Genomic DNA, 25,859 nt, shown 5'->3' on the forward strand with positions numbered 1-25,859 from the left:
GTGCTGATCTGTGTGGCACTGTCCGTGGTGCTGCCTTTGTGACACCCTCCGTGGTGCTGATCTGTGTGGCACTGTCCGTGGTGGCACCACAGATGACATCTTGCCTGGGCAGAGTGTTGCACCAAAGATGACATCTTGCCTGGGCAGAGTGTGGCACCATAGATGATATCTTGCCTGGCCAGAGTGTGGCACCACAGATGACATCTTGCCTGGGCAGAGTGTGGCACCATAGATTATATCTTGCCTGGCCAGAGTGTGGCACCACAGAGGACATTTTACATGGGGAGAGTGTGGCACCATAGATGATATCTTGCCTGGGCAGAGTTTGGCACCACAGATGACTTCCTGCTTGGGCATAGTGTGGTACCCCCGATGACATCTTGCCTGGGCATAGTGTGGCAACTTCTTAGAGGCGATCCCATGCCCAGAATATGAATGAATCACAAATCCGGAATGTTTCGCACAGTTCTTGCATATTGTATCTGAGCGCTGAGTACAGAGGTGTCAGTAACACTCACAGACAGCTACATGAGTAGTTACACCTGGGCCTTCCTGCGAGCCTCCAATGTGCAGTATACTAAGGTATTACTACTGATATTCTTGCATATAGCGCCGCCTGCGCTGTCCATGGAGCTGACTGTGTGGCGCTGTCCATGGAGCTGACTGTGTGGCGCTGTCCGTGGTGCTGATCTGTGTGGTGCATCTGTGTGGCACTGTCCGTGGTGCTGACTTTGTGACACTGTCCGTGGTGCTGATCTGTGTGGCACTGTCCGTGGTGCTGGTTTTGTGACACTGTCCGTGGTGCCGATCTGTGTGGTGCATCTGTGTGGCACTGTCCGTGGTGCTGACTTTGTGACACTGTCCGTGGTGCAGATCTGTGTGGCACTGTCCGTGGTGCTGATCTGTGTGACTGTGTCCGTGGTGCTGTGGACCCCACTTATCCCTAACACTGTACTGTAGGTGTAATAGTGATGTTACTGATGAAAGTTATTGCTCTGTGTAACATAATGCACTTTGGCGCTGACGTGCGCAAATGTCAGTGCATAGTCGGGGAGAAGAATATACTGTACAACATAACACTGGTGATAAAGGGGCGCAAGGATCAAGCTGACTGCGATTGCTATTACCCGTAGCAGACGCTTTATTTGCCTGTTGTAGGGTGCATTATAGGTGAAATATTGCTTGGGCAGAGTGTGGCACCACAGATGACATCTGGCCTGTGTATAGTGTGGCACCACAGATGACATCTTGCCTGGGCAGAGTGTGGCACCATAGATTATATCTTGCCTGGCCAGAGTGTGGCACCACAGAGGACAATTTACATGGGGAGAGTGTGGCACCATAGATGACTTCCTGCTTGGGCTTAGTGTGGTACCCCCGATGACATCTTGCCTGGGCATAGTGTGGCACCACAGATGACATCCTGCCTGGGCATAGTGTGGTAACACAGATGTTATCCTGCCTGGGCATAGTGTGGCACCACCGATGACATCCTCCCTGGGCATAGTGTGGCACCACAGATGACTACAGCACATACATCTGGCAGAACCTCCCTTTTCAGCCTCCTAGATGAGTAACACCTCCTCTCCGTCCCTATTGAATCCTATGCCACAGCTGCTGCTGCTGTTGGATGACAGTGCTGCTGCTGCTGCTGCTGGATTCTCAGTGAGGAAGCCTCAGGTCTGGGGAGAAGAAGACAAGATCTGCAGCAGATACTTCTGTATTTTGCAATCCCCCCCGCCTGTCCCAGCTCCCCCCACCTCCATCCTGCAATTTCTGTAGAAGCGGGCAGCGTGGACATGCAGTAGACTGGGACCCAGGCAGGCACCGGAGCTGATGGAAGGAGCTTTCTTGTTGCAGTAAAAAAAAAGCCCTTTTCTGGAGGTGACTCTTTAATTACAGACTTGGACCCTCTTGTGTGGGCAGAACACATGCGGGATATACAGGTGACTGGAAGACTCCCTGGATTTTGCTGTAATATATATACAATGCCATCTGCAGAAAGCAGCCCTGCCACAGACTCTTCTGTGCAACTCCAATCTGTCTACCAGGCAGCCTCTGCCACCCTCACCCAGTAACCTGCTGGTGCTACCCTTATGGAGTGATTTTCTTATTTTTTTTTAGTCTTCATCCGTAATTATTTTTGCAAATGTATCTGCAAACTATTAAGGAACCGATCAATCTGTTCCAATTCTACTGATTGCACAGCAGAGAAAGAAATACGTTTTTTTTTTCCTGGCTGTTCCATGTGACTTACAAACCTGATGTACACATATGCTGTGATGGAATAGAGCACATTCCCTTAGACAAGGAGGATCAATATCTTGTCAGATGGGTAAGTCGTGTATTCTCTCAGCAAATTGCATTCCTATTACTCCTGCGGGACGCATGTTTTCTGCCCTCACCATATTATATCACACTGGAACACTGGGGGGCGGATCTGCTCCCTCGGTGATTGGACTTGGGCTCCAGGTTCTCATTATACGTGTTATGTCCTTTGCAAAGTCTACTTTGATTTATTTATTTATTATGTGTTTGCATAGAAATATTCTGCTCCCAGTAGATGCAGAGCTCAGCCTGGTATGACTCACACTGTGTCCTATAGTCTGAACTACAGTGCACAGCCTCTCTGGGAATGTGCAGGAGTGTGCTCAGATGTACAGGCAGATAGATAGATAAATGGATATGTAGATATATATATGGATTGATAGATAGATAGATAGATAGATAGATAGATAGATAGATAGATAGATAGATAGATACATGGATACATGAATACATGGATAGTTACATGAATGTACAGATGGATGCATGGATAGTTACATGAATGTATAGATAGATGCATGGATAGATAGATAGATAGATAGATAGATAGATAGATAGATAGATAGATAGATAGATAGATAGATAGGACAAAAAGAGAGAGAGATGATAGAGATGGAGAAGAGAGAGAGATAAGGTAGAAAAATACTGTTGATGTTAGAGAAATTCATGAAATACAGTGTGAGTATATTTTTTATATATTATATATTATAATTTTCATATATTATATTAGAAAGTATTTATTTTTTCTCCTACTTTGCTATTAGAGATGACTTCTTGCTGTTTTTCTCTTTGCAACATCGGTAGAACACAGATCTTCATTTTAATGCTGATTGCTACACTGGATTCTCATGTTGCGTGCAACAATGTTCCTCGTGTGTCCACTACTTGCAGTAAAAGGCCTCTGTAGAAATATTTCCCTGGTTACCAATATAGAAGTGGTTATGTGTAGCAGGGTAGTGTCCTCTGAGAATGTAAATACTGGTCACATTCATATTCTCTGTCGATTCCCTAAATCTCAGAACACAAGATCCCCTGGTTGTCTTGGACCTTCCAAATCTAGGAAACAGCAGAGCTACAGTAATTGTGCAAGTATTGGACTATACTCTTCTATCAGCTCCTTCAGAGGATGCACAGAAGATGTGTGTGGAATGCTTTAGGTTAAGAGAATGGAATGAGTTAATTAGAAGACTTGAAATTAATTAATGCTGTGTTTCCTAAATGGGGAGCCTGCAGCAGACCCCTGTCTTTGTGTCTGTGCTCTGGCTTCTTCCTGCTCAGTACTTTGTGTCATAAGATGAAGGACATTATTATACACTACACCCTTGCAGCTCCCTATCTTGTCTTCTGTGTCCTTTGGCTGAGAGGCAAAGCAGAATTCTAAGCACATAAGTCTGGTACTAATGTGCAGCCTCTGAATCTCTCCATGGACTCCCCTTATAGTATAATACTGTACATGGTCTCCCCTTATAGTATTATACATGGACTCCCCTAATAGTAGTATACAGCCCCTGCTCTGGTGTCTTATAGCAGAGCCACCTCGCCCAGCCTAGCCCAGGCTTTTAGGGAAATGACATGGCACATGCTCTGGCTGTATCATTTAGTAAAAGAGCATTTTATGGTGTCGATGGGTTGCCAGCTCTTGAGGGTCCTCTCCAGGCTGCAGTACTCTCACGTTTTATGTTGAGTGTTGAGTGTGTAACAAGATAATATACATAATACACAGCCGACCACACTATCTGCCCTATCACCAGCCTGCTTTGTGCATTGCAAGCCTGCTGATTATTCACCTAGGAAACTGCAGCGCCTGCCTTCCCATCAACACATATTTCATTTAAGAAACAGATAGATAGTAAATAATGGTTTGCTCCATTGCAGTCTGGGCTGGCGGGGGTGTCATGCTTTGGAGGATAGTGCATTGCTCCAGAGGGTGTCAGAGACCATGCAGGGTGCAGCCTCAGCCAGGAGATCCACTTATTTACACATGGTAGTAAATATGACTGAAATGTCTGTAGCAACATGATCTTCTTCAGGGCACTCGGCATCCCCTAATCAGTCTACTAGCATCATGTGTCATCGTACCAGGAGCTTTACCTGGCATGGACCATACACCCATTACGGGTCCAAGTGGGAGAATACAGTAGACCTACCTATCTCTCTCTATATATATATATATCTCCATCCATCTATCTATCTATCTATCTATCTATCTATCTATCTATCTATCTATCTATCTATCTCATATTTATCCATATATTTATGTTAGATCTATCTATCTATCGATCTATCTATCTATCTATCTATCTGTCTGTCTGTCTGTCTGTCTGTCTGTCTGTCTGTCTGTCTGTCTGTCTACCTCTATTTATCCAGCTATCTATTTCATATCTATCTATCTATCTATCTATCTGTCTGTCTGTCTGTCTGTCTGTCTGTCTGTCTGTCTGTCTGTCGGTCTCACTACCTCTATCTATTTCATATCTATCTATCTATCTGTCTGTCTGTCTGTCTGTCTGTCTGTCTGTCTGTCTGTCGGTCTCACTACCTCTATCTATTTCATATCTATCTATCTATCTATCTATCTATCTATCTATCTATCTATCTATCTATCTATCTATCTCTATCTATCTATCTAATTATCGACTATGTTCTATCTATCTGTCTATCTATCTATCTATCTATCTATCTATCTATCTATCTATCTATCTATCTATCTATCTGTCTATCTATCGCTATGTACACACGCTTCGATTTGCTTTTCATTCGATGTTAGATTCTATTTTCTATTAGATCTGGCATTAGATCTTGCCTTTCAATTTGGCATTAGATCCTGTACTTTTGCATTAGATATCGAATTTGATTTACATTCATGCTACATTGTTCACATTCGATTTACGGGATCAAATTAGATATTTCCTTGGCTGCACAGTGGATTTTTCTATTCAATTTTGAGAAAACGGGAGCGCGCATCGCATCGAATGCAGATAGAAAGTGTCCTAAAAACCATTCGATGTGGATTCGATTTTGCTTCTATAAACAAAATTGAATCGAAAATAGCCAAAAACTGATGCATGTGTACACAGCTTTAGTTATATCTAGCTATCAATCTATCTATCTATTGATTATCCAATTATCTAACTATTTATCGATTAGTCATCTATCTATCTATCTATCAATCTATCTATCTACCTACCTACTGCATCTATATAACACTATATTGGGTGCAAAGAATTGGTATAGAAGCAGATTTGCCGTCTATCGTGTTTCTTTGTGTTTCCCTCTAAGGGTAAAGCCATCATAAATGAGTAACTGGGTGAAATGCACAAAGCAGCGCTGCTAATGCCCAGTGACTGCCCACAGCGGGCCAGGCACATTTATTCTCTGGCACAAATGAGTGCAGTCACATTAGCTGTGTCTCTGTCACAGTAATGCATTGCCTCCCATCTGCAGAAGGGAGGAAATAGGAACATACAGAGTCAGCAGCACATCAGTGTTCCAGCAGTGTGAGCGTAATTGTACACACACTGCAGAGATAATTGCTGGAGTGTGGAAGATGCGATCGCTTCAGGATGCTCCTAATGACTGATTATTAAATAAGATCCTTTATTTTTCTTGCTTCTTTTTTTTTTTAAACCCCACACCCCATTCATACCGCAAAGGATCCTCAAGTTGGTCAGCTTTTCTGTTCTTTGGGACCTTCCTGACATCTATATGAGGCCATCAGTTACTGTATATGTCCTCAGGCCTCTGCCACATGGTGGAATTGAATAATCGTGAATGATGAGGTTAAAATAAGTTAGCTTGTCAAAATACCTCCCAGGGAGCCAGTTGGAAGCTGCCATTAATCTCTGTTCTGATGTCTTAAATAGTGGTATGATGAAACGTGATTGACTGAATGATCTCAAGAGGTTCTTCTGCGGAGAAACTCTTTGGGGTCGGTTAAGACCACCTGGAATAATGGGATTCTGCTGATGAGAACGGCTATTTTAAACATTGTGGTATCATAGTATTGGCTGTGGGTAATGAGGAGAGTGGCTGTGTAGGGAAGTATTCTCATAATGAGTCAATCAAAGCAACATGAAAATACAGAGAAGGGAATATGTTACCAAGGTGATGTTTCCAGAACAACCCTGTGCACACAAAAAAGTGCATCCAATGCCCCAATCAGAGAACAGGACAGTGCTTTACTCTACAGTAACTCTATACCAGTGCATAACATGCACAACAATCAGAGAATAGGACAGTGCTTTACACTACAGGTTCTCTATACCGGTGCATAACATGCAAAACAATCAGAGAATAGGACAGTGCTTTACACTACAGGTTCTCTATACCGGTGCATAACATGCACATCAATCAGAGAACAGGACAGTGCTTTACTCTACAGTAACTCTATACCGGTGCATAACATGCAAAACAATCAGAGAACAGGACAGTGCTTTACACTACAGTAACTCTATACCGGTGCATAACATGCACATCAATCAGAGAACAGGACAGTGCTGTACTCTACAGTTACTCTATACCGGTGCATAACATGCACAACAATCAGAGAACAGGACAGTGCTTTACTCTACAGTAACTCTATACCGGTGAATAACATGCACATCAATCAGAGAACAGGACAGTGCTTTACTCTACAGTAACTCTATACCAGTGCATAACATGCACATCAATCAGAGAACAGGACAGTGCTGTACTCTACAGTTACTCTATACCGGTGAATAACATGCACATCAATCAGAGAACAGGACAGTGCTTTACTCTACAGTAACTCTATACCAGTGCATAACATGCACATCAATCAGAGAACAGGACAGTGCTGTACTCTACAGTTACTCTATACCGGTGCATAACATGCACATCAATCAGAGAACAGGACAGTGCTTTACACTACAGGTTCTCTATACCGGTGCATAACATGCACATCAATCAGAGAACAGGACAGTGCTTTACTCTACAGTAACTCTATACCGGTGCATAACATGCACATCAATCAGAGAATAGGACAGTGCTTTACTCTACAGTAACTCTATACCGGTGCATAACATGCACAACAATCAGAGAACAGGACAATGTTTTACTCTACAGTAACTCTATACCGGTGCATAACATGCAAAACAATCAGAGAACAGGACAGTGCTTTACTCTACAGTAACTCTATACTGGTGCATAACATGCACATCAATCAGAGCACAGGACAGTGCTTTACACTACAGTAACTCTATACCGGTGAATAACATGCACAACAATCAGAGAACAGGACAATGTTTTACTCTACAGTAACTCTATACCGGTGCATAACATGCACATCAATCAGAGAACAGGACAGTGCTTTACACTACAGTAACTCTATACCGGTGAATAACATGCACAACAATCAGAGAACAGGACAATGTTTTACTCTACAGTAACTCTATACCGGTGCATAACATGCAAAACAATCAGAGAACAGGACAATGTTTTACTCTACAGTAACTCTATACCGGTGCATAACATGCACAACAATCAGAGAATAGGACAGTGCTTTACTCTACAGTAACTCTATACCGGTGCATAACATGCACATCAATCAGAGCACAGGACAGTGCTTTACACTACAGTAACTCTATACCGGTGCATAACATGCACAACAATCAGAGAACAGGACAATGTTTTACTCTACAGTAACTCTATACCGGTGCATAACATGCACATCAATCAGAGAACAGGACAGTGTTTTACTCTACAGTAACTCTATACCGGTGCATAACATGCACAGCAATCAGAGAACAGGACAGTGCTTTACTCTACAGTAACTCTATACCGGTGAATAACATGCACAACAATCAGAGAACAGGACAATGTTTTACTCTACAGTAACTCTATACCGGTGCATAACATGCAAAACAATCAGAGAACAGGTCAGTGCTTTACTCTACAGTAACTCTATACTGGTGCATAACATGCACATCAATCAGAGCACAGGACAGTGCCTTACTCTACAGTAACTCTATACCGGTGCATAACATGCACAACAATCAGAGAACAGGACAATGTTTTACTCTACAGTAACTCTATACCGGTGCATAACATGCACATCAATCAGAGAACAGGACAGTGCTTTACACTACAGTAACTCTATACCGGTGCATAACATGCACAACAATCAGAGAACAGGACAATGTTTTACTCTACAGTAACTCTATACCGGTGAATAACATGCACAACAATCAGAGAACAGGACAATGTTTTACTCTACAGTAACTCTATACCGGTGCATAACATGCACATCAATCAGAGAACAGGACAGTGCTTTACTCAACAGTAACTCTATACCGGTGCATAACATGCAAAACAATCAGAGAACAGGACAGTGCTTTACTCTACAGTAACTCTATACTGGTGCATAACATGCACATCAATCAGAGCACAGGACAGTGCTTTACACTACAGTAACTCTATACCGGTGAATAACATGCACAACAATCAGAGAACAGGACAGTGCTTTACTCTACAGTAACTCTATACTGGTGCATAACATGCACATCAATCAGAGCACAGGACAGTGCTTTACACTACAGTAACTCTATACTGGTGCATAACATGCACATCAATCAGAGCACAGGACAGTGCTTTACACTACAGTAACTCTATACCGGTGCATAACATGCACAACAATCAGAGAACAGGACAATGTTTTACTCTACAGTAACTCTATACCGGTGCATAACATGCACATCAATCAGAGAACAGGACAGTGTTTTACTCTACAGTAACTCTATACCGGTGCATAACATGCACAGCAATCAGAGAACAGGACAGTGCTTTACTCTACAGTAACTCTATACCGGTGAATAACATGCACAACAATCAGAGAACAGGACAATGTTTTACTCTACAGTAACTCTATACCGGTGCATAACATGCAAAACAATCAGAGAACAGGTCAGTGCTTTACTCTACAGTAACTCTATACTGGTGCATAACATGCACATCAATCAGAGCACAGGACAGTGCCTTACTCTACAGTAACTCTATACCGGTGCATAACATGCACAACAATCAGAGAACAGGACAATGTTTTACTCTACAGTAACTCTATACCGGTGCATAACATGCACATCAATCAGAGAACAGGACAGTGCTTTACACTACAGTAACTCTATACCGGTGCATAACATGCACAACAATCAGAGAACAGGACAATGTTTTACTCTACAGTAACTCTATACCGGTGAATAACATGCACAACAATCAGAGAACAGGACAATGTTTTACTCTACAGTAACTCTATACCGGTGCATAACATGCACATCAATCAGAGAACAGGACAGTGCTTTACTCAACAGTAACTCTATACCGGTGCATAACATGCAAAACAATCAGAGAACAGGACAGTGCTTTACTCTACAGTAACTCTATACTGGTGCATAACATGCACATCAATCAGAGCACAGGACAGTGCTTTACACTACAGTAACTCTATACCGGTGAATAACATGCACAACAATCAGAGAACAGGACAGTGCTTTACTCTACAGTAACTCTATACTGGTGCATAACATGCACATCAATCAGAGCACAGGACAGTGCTTTACACTACAGTAACTCTATACTGGTGCATAACATGCACATCAATCAGAGCACAGGACAGTGCTTTACACTACAGTAACTCTATACCGGTGCATAACATGCACAACAATCAGAGAACAGGACAATGTTTTACTCTACAGTAACTCTATACCGGTGCATAACATGCAAAACAATCAGAGAACAGGACAGTGCCTTACTCTACAGTAACTCTATACCGGTGCATAACATACAAAACAATCAGAGAACAGGGCAGTGTTTTACTCTACAGTAACTCTATACTGGTGCGTAACATGTGAAACAATCAGAGAACAGGACAGTGCTTTACTCTACAGTAACTCTATACCGGTGCATAACATGCAAAACAATCAGAGAACAGGACAGTGTTTTACTCTACAGTAACTCTATACCGGTGCATAACATGCACATCAATCAGAGAACAGGACAGTGCTTTACACTACAGTAACTCTATACCGGTGCATAATATGCACACCAATCAGAGCACAGGACAGTGTTTTACTCTACAGTAACTCTATACCGGTGCATAACATGCACATCAATCAGAGAACAGGACAGTGTTTTACTCTACAGTAACTCTATACCGGTGCATAACATGCACAACAATCAGAGAACAGGACAGTGCTTTACTCTACAGTAACTCTATACCGGTGCATAACATGCAAAACAATCAGAGAATAGGACAGTGCTTTACTCTACAGTAACTCTATACTGGTGCATAACATGCACATCAATCAGAGCACAGGACAGTGCTTTACACTACAGTAACTCTATACCGGTGAATAACATGCACAACAATCAGAGAACAGGACAATGTTTTACTCTACAGTAACTCTATACCGGTGCATAACATGCACATCAATCAGAGAACAGGACAGTGCCTTACTCTACAGTAACTCTATACCGGTGCATAACATACAAAACAATCAGAGAACAGGGCAGTGTTTTACTCTACAGTAACTCTATACTGGTGCGTAACATGTGAAACAATCAGAGAACAATACAGTGCTTTACTCTACAGTAACTCTATACCGGTGCATAACATGCAAAACAATCAGAGAACAGGACAGTGTTTTACTCTACAGTAACTCTATACCGGTGCATAACATGCACATCAATCAGAGAACAGGACAGAGTTTTACTCTACAGTAACTATATGCGGGTGCATAACATGCACATCAATCAGAGAACAGGACAGTGCTTTACTCAACAGTAACTCTATACCGGTGCATAACATGCACAACAATCAGAGAACAGGACAGTGCTTTACACTACAGTAACTCTATACCGGTGCATAACATGCACATCAATCAGAGAACAGGACAGTGTTTTACTCTACAGTAACTCTATACCGGTGCATAACATGCACAACAATCAGAGAACAGGACAGTGCTTTACTCTACAGTAACTCTATACCGGTGCATAACATGCACAACAATCAGAGAATAGGACAGTGCTTTACTCTACAGTAACTCTATACCGGTGCATAACATGCAAAACAATCAGAGAACAGGACAGTGTTTTACTCTACAGTAACTCTATACCGGTGCATAACATGCACATCAATCAGAGAACAGGACAGAGTTTTACTCTACAGTAACTATATGCGGGTGCATAACATGCACATCAATCAGAGAACAGGACAGTGCTTTACTCAACAGTAACTCTATACTGGTGCATAACATGCACATCAATCAGAGCACAGGACAGTGCTTTACACTACAGTAACTCTATACCGGTGAATAACATGCACAACAATCAGAGAACAGGACAATGTTTTACTCTACAGTAACTCTATACCGGTGCATAACATGCACATCAATCAGAGAACAGGACAGTGCCTTACTCTACAGTAACTCTATACCGGTGCATAACATACAAAACAATCAGAGAACAGGGCAGTGTTTTACTCTACAGTAACTCTATACTGGTGCGTAACATGTGAAACAATCAGAGAACAATACAGTGCTTTACTCTACAGTAACTCTATACCGGTGCATAACATGCAAAACAATCAGAGAACAGGACAGTGTTTTACTCTACAGTAACTCTATACCGGTGCATAACATGCACAACAATCAGAGAACAGGACAGTGCTTTACTCTACAGTAACTCTATACCGGTGCATAATATGCACACCAATCAGAGCACAGGACAGTGTTTTACTCTACAGAAACTCTATACCGGTGCATAACATGCACATCAATCAGAGAACAGGACAGTGTTTTACTCTACAGTAACTCTATACCGGTGCATAACATGCACAACAATCAGAGAACAGGACAGTGCTTTACTCTACAGTAACTCTATACCGGTGCATAACATGCACAACAATCAGAGAAAATTGTAAAATGTCTTTATAGAGTTTTTTAAATAAACTATTTAAAGTTAGTTATAATTTTAATTTGCAGAGGAAACAATTCCCTTCATCAAAAAAAAAAAAAAATCAAAATTGGGGTCCCTGGATGTGCATAATGTTATACAGTAGAACTTATACCAACACTGAGTAAAAATTAAAAATGACTAGTACAATTTTTTAATAGAGCTTTCTTCTACCCTTTCCAAAATTTAAAAAATCAACACCGAACTACGGGCCTGATTCAGATCCATTCGCACGCAGTATCGATGTTGCGCGTCTGCGCATGCCAGGCGGGTATCTGCGCATGTGCAGGCGTTTGGTGTGTGCACCCATGCCGGCGTTCAGGGGGGTGGAGATGGGGGGGGGGTGCCAGGCTGCCCCATTACCATATGGGAACGCCCAAGGTAGAGTAGGGGCGGCAGCAGGGGAACAAGGAGGGAAGGGAAGGGGGTGGCAGTAGGGGTACGAGGAGGGAAGGGGGTGGCAGCAGGCAAATGAGGAGGGAAGGGGGCGGCAGCAGGGAAACAAGGAGGGGAGGGAAGTGGGCAACAGCAAGGGATTGAGGAGGGAAGGGGCGGCAGAAGAGGAACGCCTAGCAATTTTGGGTGTCTCCATAAAAATGATGGTTGTTCCCCTGGGAATGCAGACATGTCAATGTCTGCATGGGGCGGGTGTTTGACGTCACATGATGTCAGAGTCTGCTACAGAATCGACCATCAGTTCAGGCTGACTTGTATCTTTGAATGGGGTAAAAAAATCATATGACAGTCAGCAACTATCAAATGTTTTTTGACCCAGGTGGCTGCATCTGAGGGGATGTGTTTGCTTACACACAACACCCCCCTTTTCATGCTAGTGGATTGGGGGCAGGTGTTCTGCGGGGTGACAGACATCTCTTACCTGTGTGCTTGGCGGCAAGTATACACAGTCTATTGAACAGGACTGAATCAGACCCCAGGTGTGCAACATGCAGACAAAGGATTGCACAGCACTGTAGGATGTGGGCTGATGTGCACTACAGTGACTTATACCTTAAGTCCCTTCTGCATCTCCGGCGGACAAGTAACCTTTCACAATGATACTTACGGACACTTATTTTAGGAGCACTCCACAGAGTTTTCCAGTTGCGTACCCTGTAATAATTGTCATTGTAGAACAACAAGGCTTTACTAGATTACTGCTTTTAGGAAGGTTTGGAAACATCATTCAACATGATTCAATATTAAGGGTCAAAGTTAAGAAAAATCTTGTACGTAGAGTTTGTCATTATATATAATATTCATGTTTCTCATGTATAAGGTAATGCTTTCAGAATTGTATTGCAAAATCTACATTTTCTTTCTCAGTCTGGATTCGATCAAATATGTAATACGCTATAGAATTTGTCAGGATCTGTAGACCATGAAATATTCTCCAACGGGAAGAATTATGCAGTTGTTAGTTTTTCAAATATTTGTCCCGAGGACAATGGTCCTCTAGTTGTAAATCTGAAGATCTCATGCACTTCCCGTTGTATTTTCATCACGGGAGGTGCAATCGTTATCACTATTTTAAGGGAGAAGTTTATTGGATAAACGGTTTTCACAACAGAGAATGGATTAAACCAATGATGTTTTGCATTGCGATGGTAAAATGTGGTAACAGTTTGTGGCATGGGATTGTTTAAATTAGTTGGTGGTAGTAGAGAAGACTGACATATTCATGGCAGGAATATGTGTGTGGGTGTATACATGTATATAAATATAAATATATATATATATATATTTTTGCTCTGTGTCCCGGCACTCTGGACTAACAGCAGCAGCTCCCGGTGTCCATGCCAAGGTAGGTATGTAGGGACAATGGGTCATGGAATATGACCAGGCCGGCACTCAGGAGACTCACAACCAGTGAAATAAAGACACTACACCATGGCCATAGTGTAGTGTCTTTATTTCACTGGTTGTGAGTCTCCTGAGTGCCGGCCTGGTCATATTCCATGACCCATTGTCCCTATATATATATATATATATATATATATATATATATATATATATATTTTATATACATATATATATATATATGTATATATATATATATATATATATATATATATATATATATATATATATATATATATATATATATGTATATATATATATATATATATATTCACTACTTTGGAGGAATACATGTATTTTGTATTTTGAGTGCTGTTTGAGACTTACCTGGTCTGATAAATGGAATTAATAGCCGATTTCTTCCCAAGTTTTGGTAATTATGCAGACATTTTGAACTTAATTTGATTCTATTTGAATTGTACTCAAGCTTAAGGAGTCCATGAGGACCTGCACATTATTTTGATACACTATTTATCGTCTTTTACAACTATTGAAAATGTACCCCTGATTAAGTCATGATGACGAAACGCATAAGGCTACGATACTTTTTGTTGTGAATCATTAAATTGGACCAAAGGGAATTAAATGTGTAAGAAATGTTTTTTTTTTAAATATATTTTATGACATATTGTAACACTCAAAAAGTTACAGGTGCCTCATAGTGTATTATTAGTGATTACAATTTCTAATAAATATAAATGAAGATGTGGAGCTTTGTAGAGTATTTGTGCTCGATGTAACGTCTTTCAATGTTGAGGAAATGGGTATTTGGATAAGGTGCTGGAGCAGGAGACACTCCTGCTTCTTACGAAGTAGTCCTATAGTGACGAAACGCATCAGAACCTCCTCCTCATCCACTACATTCTTTATCTGGACCGCTATACAGCACTTCTTTGGACTCTTTTCATTTTTATCCTTTGTGGGAAGGACAAACTATTCTTAAAGCGCTACTAGTTCCCATCTGCCGCAGGAACCCCACCGATGATATCCCATTTGCCAAACGCACCCCACAGCACACTGCACGATCCCCGCTGCCCAGACCTCTGTAAGCTGCTGACAAGTACCAGGGGAGGGGGGTGCGGGCAGCAGGCATACAAGTACCAGGGAGGGGGTGGAGTGGACAGCAGGCATACAAGTACCAGGGGAGGGGGGAGCAGGGGGAGCTGGCAGCAGGCATACAAGTACCAGGGGAGGGGGGGGAGCAGGCAGCGGGCATACAAGTACCATAGGAGGGGGGCAGGCAGCGGGCATACAAGTACCAGGGGAGGGGGGAGCGGGCATACAAGTACCAGGGGAGGAGGGAGTGGGCAGTGGGCATACAAGTACCAGGGGAGGTGGGGTAGTGGGCATACAAGTACCAGGGGAGGGAAGGAGCGAGAGCGGGCAATGGGCATACAAGTACCAGGGGAGGGAGGAGTGGGCATACAAGTACCAGGGGAGGGGGGGAGCAGGCAGCCTGCATAAAAGTACCAGGAGAGGGGGCGAGTGGGCATACAAGTACAGGGGGAGGGGGGAGCAGGCAGTGGGCATACAAGTACCAGGAGAGGACGGGCATGCTCTGCTGCAGCTCCTGAGATGCTGGCGCAGCAGCATCCAGGAGTTTTTTTTTGCAGTATTCGCTCCATGAGACACACACACACTTCCCCCTCAGTGCATCTTATGGTGCAAAAAATACGGTATTCCATTGCATTCGACTCAGCACCTTGTTATTTATTTTTCGTATTATTAATATTGTTGTTTTATGTCCCCTCCCATGTATTGCTATTAAATGTTCCCCTTTTTAAAATCCCATGTGATAGTATATTGTTTAGTGCTCGATGGTATAGTCATTCAATAATTAGTAACAGCACCTTATCCAAATACTAATTTCCTCAACATTGAAAGTTACATCGAGCACAAATATTCGACAAATCTCCACATCGGGGAGAGAAGCAGGTGCCTAATAGTGTATTATTAGTGATCACAATTTCTAATTATATATAATTAAAAATGTGCGTACCAAATAATTTTGTTTTGTGCTTGAAGATGAGACCATCTCCTAGCGCCAGCTGTTTCATAGCTGTGAGCGAGTCCTGGGTCACGTCGACCTGGGTTACCCATTTACACTGCACCGTAATCCGGGTAGTTTCCACTGGGTGCATATACGGTATACTGCCCAATATCCTTGATTGCTGTGCATTCATGTGCGATTACCGGGATGTATCATCTTGTATATGTATTCTGATACTTTTTGGGGTGGATACCGTCACATTTACACGAATCTGTCGCTGCTCATCACTATGGTTACCGAGGTTCCGTACACTATCTCAGCCAAACTCAAGAGTTCTTACTTTTTTTTAAAGTATAAGATACTATGAAAATGAATGTGTGAATTCCATGTAATATAGCCATAGGCTGGGCCACACGGCTCTCACTGTGTAATACGGCAGCCCTGCTGCTCTCCAGTCATGAGTGATTAGGACTTAGCCACTGGCTATTACTTATTTTCTGCAGACAGCGTGTAACAAGTTATATGTGAAGCATAGCCGAGTCATGCCTGAGAATGCCGGGGATACTGGAGTGCACAAATTACCTTGTAGCAGAGTTTATTATGTCGCACTTTATTGCATTCTCTGATTTGCCCTGCTACATAATGCACGCTCTTAGCAAAAAGATGAATACGTCCCGTAAAGAATACAGACTCTGTAGCAGAAGAGGCCTGCTTGGGCCCTGCGGGTCGCAGGGGGCCAAAACATTCCCAGAGGAGCATTGCGTGACTACTGCATTGCATTATGACATCACATCAGTTACATGTAAATGTGACACCGCTATTTCTATAACACCTAGAGCTTGATTCAGATTCGTAGAGCAGAGCCACACACATGCCCGAAAATGGAGTATGTACTTTGATGAAGGGGGTGTGGCTTAACACCATGGCATCCCCACGAGGCCATGCCCCCTTTATGGGCGAGTTTTCCATCACTAGGGGGGCATGGCCAGTGCTGTTTCACTAAATAGAAGCTTTGCACATGCCCTGTCCCACCACACGGGACACTGCTGACATGGGACAGTCCCCCCCAAAAAAACAGAACTGTTCCACAAACAATTGGGACAGCTGGGAGGTATGCACTGAGGTCTAAATCCATCACTGTGTCTGTATGCATATGTGTGTGTGCCTGTGTTTACAGTATGCGTGCCTGTATATGTGTGTGTATGTGTATTACTTCTCTGTGAGATATGTGTATGTGTGTCTGGGTGGACTTGCAAAGCTGCCGAATTCGCAGCTTTGCGTGGCATTTTAACGCTGACTGCATGAACAGCGCACGCCAAATCTCTTGATCTCTCTGATTTCTCTCTGGTGTCTTACATCTGTGGCGCCTGGTAATGGAAGCGGGCAGGCAGGTGACATCAGCTGCCCACTCCCCGCCCTTGCGTCACTGGCCCATTTACATGGGAACACCCAGCGTTTTCATGGAAACGCCCATGAAACGCTGAGCATTCCAATGGGCGTGACCCCTATCCACCACCCCATGCAACCCCCCCCCCCCCCCCGGTACCCCCCCCCCCCCCCCCCCCCCCCCGGTCCATCAAGATGCTGCAGGTGTGCACAAAAGTAAATGCGAATGCACAGTCACTCACCATTGCTCCCCAGTGCGAATGTGCAGGGTAGCGTGGTGTTTGGAATCACCCCTTATAAGTGTGCCTGTGTGTGCATGTATATGTGTGTGTGACACCACTCTGTGATATATGTGTGTATGTGTGTGCATGTATATGTGTGTGTTACCACTCTGTGATATATGTGTGTGTGTTACCACTCTGTGATATATGTGTGTGTGTGTTACCACTATGAGATATATGTGTGTGTTTCCACTAAGTGATATATGTGTGTGTGTGTGTGTGTGTGTGTGTGTGTGTGTGTGTGTGTGTGTGTGTGTGTGTGTGTGTGTGTGTGAATGTCCCCCCACCCTGGGAACATCTAGAGACCTGGGTGTCACATACCATTACCACAGAGATCTTTCTGTAGTAATGTAATGATCACTGAACTAGCGTAGAGGTCACTCAGTGATCATTACACATCAGTCCGCGCGTTTAATCATTAGCAAATGATTTGCTGATTATGTCATTAGTGTAGAATAATCGAAGTCTAAACTAGCACAGGTACCGCGTCCACGTGGCGGAGGTGAACCAGACCATGTATTATTAATTAGCCTCTTCTCAGAACATGTTACTCTGATCCGGAGCACAATATCATACAGTATGTTAGTGTGTGCTCGCCTACAGGACTGTGCCCTGCTATATACAGGTACTGAGCCAGCGCCAGGTGCAGGAGCCTCATCTGCATTATATACTGAACCCCCAGTGGCGTAAGTTTGTCACAGCTGCCCGGAGGCAAGATGAGTATTGGCGCTCTGTCAGTAAGGTGTCTGCTTCTAGTGGAACAGGTCACGGGTTCTAATACAGGGTTTGATACTTAGTAAAATTATATTTAGAATAAAGAGTGAATGAAGTGTCCAGCTAGGAGGAGGAGTCAGCCACAGAAGGGATATCAACGGTTTTCCTTTAACTGAATCAAACTAGCAGGGGAGGAGAGGTGCCCCCTTGGGAGCAGGATCCCGGCGGCAGATGACTCCATTGTCTCCCAGAGTTACACCTCTGTACACCCCTGTTACTGAGTGGTCTAGCCAGGGTCATTTTGAGGCTTCTCACCACCTTAGGCAAAACATCAACCTACTGCCCTCCCCAACCCCACACTGCCACCAACAATCACTCTCCAGCCCCTCAAGTGAAAGTGTGCAGGTGGCTTTAACTGTCACCACCTGCATCAAGTACAACAAGGACGTCTTCCTCATAAACATCCTTAATAATGTGATAGGCAGACTTGGTGCCCCCCCCCCCAAATCCCAGTACCCTAGGCGGCTTCCAGCCCTGGGTCTAACACTGATCTGCATGTTCATTGGCTCTGTCCCTCTCTGTCATGCCTATGCCCTTCTCTCAGCATAACCTTACCCTCTGCCCTATTGCCCTAACTGACCTTCTGCTAAACTTAACCCTCCAATCAACATCGTGAGCATGAACCTATTCTATAGATGTGGGCCCTTCATGAATGTCAACATTGCAGTGTTGACTTGATGATTGTTGACATTGTTAATTTCATAGGGACAATGGTGGGAGCTGCTGCTTTTAATGCTGGGTCAATGGCGTATCTATAATGGGTGCAAGGAGAGCAATGCGCATGGGTCCTGGTCCAGGGGGACCCACACCGCGCACCCTGCACCCGTGTTCTTCAGTACTCACCTCCCAAGCCGCAGCAGCACTGAAGAAGTATATTCTGAAAGTCTTTTTATGCTGCAGTACACGTAGCATCCATAACGTTAGCTGGAAGCTCCGGACTGTGCGCACGGAATAACGCCCCGCGAGAATATATGGGGAGGAGGCAGAGAAGAGCGCTGTATGAAAAGTGAAATCTTGTTCCCTGCCCCTGGATTTGACAGCGTTAGTGATGTGTGTATCGCTTTGTTTGTTATTGTACATATTTTTTGCTGTAGACAGATACACATTACCGGGAGAGGTGCAATAGCCGCACAAAATCACATAAAAACGAATAATATGATGGATATTTAAACATACAAATGCTGACACCGGCTACAAAGTGCTCTGTGTGCTTGTTTGTTTGTTTGTTTGTTTGTTTAAGCTTTTGATTCTTTTTTTGGTCTTTGATGAATTTTCATCTCACATTTGGACAAAGAACAATCCGGCAATACAACAAAAAACAAAAAAAATGTGGAAATTATCAAAAAAAACCTATGTAGGCCGGATGTGAAACAGACTTCAGCTGCGATTACATACGTAGAGAGACACAGCGCTGGCTGTGGTCAGTCTGCGCGACTTACTCAGGGAATCAATGTTCTTCATTACGTCATCGATGCTGCTTACGTGATGCGCAGTTGCTGGGGATGTGAGAAAGCTCTGATGACTGTTCCTAATCCCTTCTGGGCGGCCGCTTCACTTGCAATGATAAGCGAGTCCATAGACTGAAAATTGTGTAGGCACGTGTGTACAAATTGGAATTAGACCCAAAAGGACAACCAATCAGCATTTGTTATTCTACAGGCTTTGTTTGAATGTTAGGAGCTGATTGGTTGGCACATTACCACCATCCACTGTACACCTGTCCCCAGGGCCGCCGACAGGGGGGTGCCATGGGTACAGCTGTCCTGGGCCCAGGCTAGAGGGGCCTGGGCAGCTGCCCACAGTGGCACGGCACCACCCCCGAACCCGCACAACGTCTCCCCCACCCGGCGGCCCCCTAGCCAGGCACCCACAATACACAGTGCAGCCTGCAGAGCGCCGAGCCTAGGATACAGAGGTGCTTGGCGCTCTGCTGGCTGCACTGTGCAGTGTGCGCTCCCAACCGTCCGCTGCTGGTAAGTAATGGTAATTGGGGTGGATAGGGGGAGGTGGGGTGCGTGCGGGCAGGGGGGGAAATGGGGATGCCGCTGGGGGCCCGGACTGAAAGTCAGTCCCGGGCCCCAACATTTCTAGTGGCGGCCCTGCCTGTCCCAGCTTTGATAAATCACTGCTCAGATCTTTTGTAGGGTCCTCTCCTGTTCAGGTTCTGGATCTGGGAGGTGAAGGCCTCCTGTGCTCAGTGACCACCTAATGTAATGGGATGCCTAATATGACACGTGTCTACCTCTGCGTATAACCCGCACCCTGTAGCAGACACTCACATTGGTCTCCTGGTTTTGGAGGTTAATTAGGATTTGGAAAAACTCATAGAAATGCCTGCAATAGCAACAGTTACTCCATTCTGGATCTTGTTACATTGGGCCTTATTTTGGTTCATTCTTTCTGAAAAAATCCTTCTTAGATGGGCAAAACCATGTGCACTGCAGGGGGGGCAGATGTAACATGTGCAGAGAGAATTAGATTTGGGTGAGTAATTTTGTTTATGTGCAGGGAAAATACTGACTGCTTTATTTTTACACTGCAATATAGATCTCACTTTGAAGTAAAAACCCACCCAAATCTAATTCTCTCTGCACATATTACATCTGCCCCACCTGCAGTGCACATGGTTTTGCCCATCTAAGAAGGATTTTGTCAGAAAGAATGAACCAAAATAAGGCCCATTGTTAGTTATTATTTGCAGGTATCATCTGAAAACAACTATGTATCCTGCAAATACTGATTGATAACTAGGCCCATAAAGGTTACATTGCTCAGTGCAAAACTTCCCACTGAGCAGTCATGTGACACGTCGCCGGCACTGTCGGCACATGAGACTGCGCTACACTGGATCAGCACATCACGTGGGCAGACTGAGCTGCTAATCGTCCCCAATACATGCTATATTTAGCTGCTAATGAGGCCAAAATCACCCAAGAGGGAAATATCCAAAGTCCCAATGGGAAAAGGTTTAGGGTTTTTGATATGTGAGCCAGAGTAAAAAGTACAGCACAGAGTATTTATAGCCGACAGAGCATGCTGGTATTTGTAGTTCTATATCTGGCAACCATTTGCATTCTTAAGATGCCAAGGAGGAGGAAGTCGCCCGCGATCCCCCTTGAGCCTCCGTGGAACCTTCCGGCCGACAGGGACTGCATACGATATACAGTAGCAGTCCTTTTGCAAACATGTATCGTATTGCGACCCCACCTATACCTGCCGGAATGCTTGGCGAGTACAGCCCATGCAATCTTCAGGCTGGGATGAGATGCTCACCGGACATCGGACCTGATGTCAAACCCGTGTGATATAATTATTCATCATCCCATTTATTGGAATCAGATGGAAAGTGATCAAATAGCAGGAGAATCGCCCTAGTGTAAGGACCATTAGGGCAAGATGTACTAAGATTAAAAAGCGATAAAATAGCCAATCAGCTCATAACTTCCATGTTACAGGCTGTGTTTGAAAAATGAAAGTTGAGAGCTAATTGCTTGGTGGTTTATCACTCTACACCTTATTAGTTTTGAAGGCTTAGTACATCTTGCCCTTAGGGTCATCTCTCTCTGCTCAACACATTGATACAGTATAATTAAATTGTCACCCTACCAAATCCCTGTGCCGCATATTAGGTACATGTTAACAATATAGACTTGTTACTATTTTTTAATCTGGGATGACTATATCAGTCTCACCCCTGTGCCAGTGTAATCACTGTGCCAGTCTAACCCATGTGCCAGTGTATTCACTGTGCCAGTGTAATCAATGTGCCAGTCTAACCACTGTGCCAGTGTAATCAATGTGCCAGTCTAACCACTGCGACATTCTTATCACTGTGCCAGTGTAATCACTGTACCAACCTAATCTCTGCGTCAGCGTAATCACTGTATCAATCTAACCGCTGCGCCAATCTAATCATTATGCCAAGCAATGATTTGATGGTGTGATACCCAGAAAACTTGTGAACACACAGAAATAAACAAGATAAATACTCCCCTATGAGTGTTGATCCCTAATTTTTCTAAACTTCTTCATGCGATGCTTCTCCTCAAATGGTTACAATTTTCACAGCAGATAAAAGGCGCAATGGGTGAATCGAACTTCAGATTTTAAAAATACACAGTAGAGGATTAGGTGTGTACCAAACTCACAGAGTAGTGGTATACATAGATGCATAAAGGTATCTTTAAAGGCAGTGGATGGTGTACCGGTACTCACGGTAATTAGCAGGATATAACATCCGTCAAGGTATCTTTTCCTCAAAACAGAATTTTTATTGGAGCGTCAACATATATATAAAAAGGGTTTAAACTTGATAAAACAGTTTAAGTCTCAGGTTTGGGCAAGCGTTAAATGAAGATCAAAACCCCGGATCTGGACCTGGCAGAACATTCCGCAGATGCACTCACCCAAACCAGAGCCTACCGCTGTAATGGCGCACTGAATCTAGATCAGCATTTTTTGAGAGTTTAAAGTATCTCTTCATCACGGTGAAGGGACGTATTTACCTCATTTACTTTCTGTGTGTTCAAAAGGGGAGCGCCCAATTTCTGGGTATCACCCCATCAAATCACTGCTTGTTATTAAAAGGGATCTAGGGACAGATGTAAGTATACCCAGACAGGCTGATCTCCTTAGTGAAGCGCCACGTTATCCTTCAAACCTTCTGCATTTGTATAATCATTGTGCCAGTCTCATCACTGTGCCCCCCCCATGGGTGTTAATATGAGCTACGTTTTGATGTGGTCCTGTTAGAAGCTTCTGACGCCCCATTGCCAATCGCCGAATCGGTCCCCTAATTCATTATAGTACAACTCATGATAATTCACATGACACGCTGAGTATCCCTTATCCGAATATCCGTTATCCAAATTATTCCGAAAACCATACATTCCAGAAAGTGAAAAAAAAAATCTTGCTAAAAGCACTACTGGGGACATGATATGTAACAGCACTACTGGGGACATGATATGTAACAGCACTACTGGGGACATGATATGTAACAGCACTACTGGGGACATGATATGTAACAGCACTACTGGGGACATGATATGTAACAGCACTACTGGGGACATGATGTGTAACAGCACTACTGGGGACATGATATGTAACAGCACTACTGGGGACATGATATGTAACAGCACTACTTGAGACATCTGTAACAGCACTACTGGGAACATGATATGTAGCTGGCACTACTGGGGACATGATATGTAACAGCACTACTGGGGACATGATATGTAACAGCACTACTGGGGACATGATATGTAACAGCACTACTTGAGACATCTGTAACAGCACTACTGGGAACATGATATGTAACTGGCACTACTGGGGACATCATATGTAACATCACTACTGGGGACATGATATGTAACAGCACTACTTGAGACATCTGTAACAGCACTACTGGGGACATGATATGTAACTGGCACTACTGGGGACATGATATGTAACAGCACTACTGGGGACATGATATGTAACAGCACTACTTGAGACATCTGTAACAGCACTACTGGGGACATGATATGTAACTGGCACTACTGGGGACATGATATGTAACTGGCACTACTGGGGAATCCTGTACCAGCACTACTGGGAACATGATATGTAACTGGCACTACTGGGGACATGATATGTAACAGCACTACAGGGGACATGATATGTAACAGCACTACTGGGGACATGATATGTAACTGGCACTACTGGGGACATGATATGTAACTGGCACTACTGGGGAATCCTGTACCAGCACTACTGGGAACATGATATGTAACTGGCACTACTGGTAACATGATATTTAACTGGCACTACTGGGGACATGATATGTAACAGCACTACTGGGGACATGATATGTAACAGCACTACTTGAGACATCTGTAACAGCACTACTGGGGACATGATATGTAACTGGCACTACTGGGGACATGATATGTAACAGCACTACTGGGGACATTATATGTAACAGCACTACTTGAGACATCTGTAACAGCACTACTGGGGACATGATATGTAACTGGCACTACTGGGGACATGATATGTAACTGGTACTACTGGGGAATCCTGTACCAGCACTACTGGGGACATGATACTGTATGTAACTGGCACTACTTGGGACATCTGTAACAGCACTACTGGGGACATGATATGTAACTGGCACTACTGGGGACATCTGTAACAGCCCTACTGGGTACATGATATGTAACAACACTACTTGGGACATCTGTAACAGCACTACTGGGGACATGATATGTAACAGCACTACTTGGGACATCTGTAACAGCACTACTGGGGACATGATATGTAACTGGCACTATTGGGGACATGATATGTAACTGGCACTACTGTGGACATGATATGTAGCTGGCACTACTGGGGACATGATATGTAACAGCACTACTGGGGACATGATATGCAACAGCACTACTTGGGACATCTGTAACAGCACTACTGGGGACATGATATGTAACTGGCACTACTAGGGACATGATATGTAGCTGACACTACTGTGGACATGATCTGTAACTGGCACTACTGGGGACATCTTTACCAGACCTACTGGGGACGTGATATGTAACTGCACTACTTGGGACATCTGTAACAGCACTACTGGGGACATGATATGTAACTGGCACTACTGGGGACATGATATGTAACTGGCACTACTGGTGACATCTGTACCAGCATTACTGGGGACATGATATGTAACTGGCACTACTAGGGACATGATATGTAACTGGCACTACTGGTGACATCTGTACCAGCATTACTGGGGACATGATAAGTAACTGGCACTACTGGGGACATGATATGTAACTGGCACTAAATATGTGCAAGAAAATGATAGCTTAGCATTCAAAGTCAGTGCCTGAGATAGTACACAAACTTTGTTTCATGTTTTGAAAAATAAAATATATGTGTGTGCGTTTCATGTGTTTGATGTGTTTGTACAACATAAATGCAAGTTACCTCATTGAAATATAAAAATATTCTGAAATACGGAATAATCCATTATCCAAAATTCTACTGGTCCCGAGCGTTTTGGATAAGGGATACTCAACCTGTACTAATTTCTATAAAATGATACCTGACAGATGAAAACATTCCTACAGTTGTGATGCCTGTGTTTCATTCCCCAAAGCAAATCTTTTCTTATTAATAAACATGTGCTGGTTAATAGTAAAGCAACCTCTCTAGAACCCTGTAGAGCAGCCGGCGGATATTATCCAACAGCAGAAAAGATTCTCCAAAATGTAACTAATTTCATTTCAATAACAAATGAC

At 43.6% G+C, this 25,859-nt stretch overlaps 1 protein-coding gene across 5 annotated transcripts in view; it reads left to right on the plus strand.

Moving 5' to 3' along the window:
- The first annotated feature begins 1,618 nt into the window (after window positions 1-1,618).
- The window catches only part of LRRC4C (leucine rich repeat containing 4C), a 641,462-nt gene continuing 617,221 nt past the window's right edge, over window positions 1,619-25,859 (plus strand). For all 5 annotated transcript variants that reach the window (XM_083163824.1, XM_083163825.1, XM_083163823.1 and 2 more), the window contains exon 1: window positions 1,619-2,335. The gene's annotated coding sequence lies outside the window, so the exon portion shown is untranslated. The remainder of the gene's footprint in view (window positions 2,336-25,859) is intronic.

The sequence above is a fragment of the Crinia signifera genome, chromosome 11 (assembly GCF_055691185.1).
Source record: "Crinia signifera chromosome 11, ASM5569118v1, whole genome shotgun sequence".
Lineage (NCBI taxonomy): Eukaryota > Metazoa > Chordata > Amphibia > Anura > Myobatrachidae > Crinia > Crinia signifera.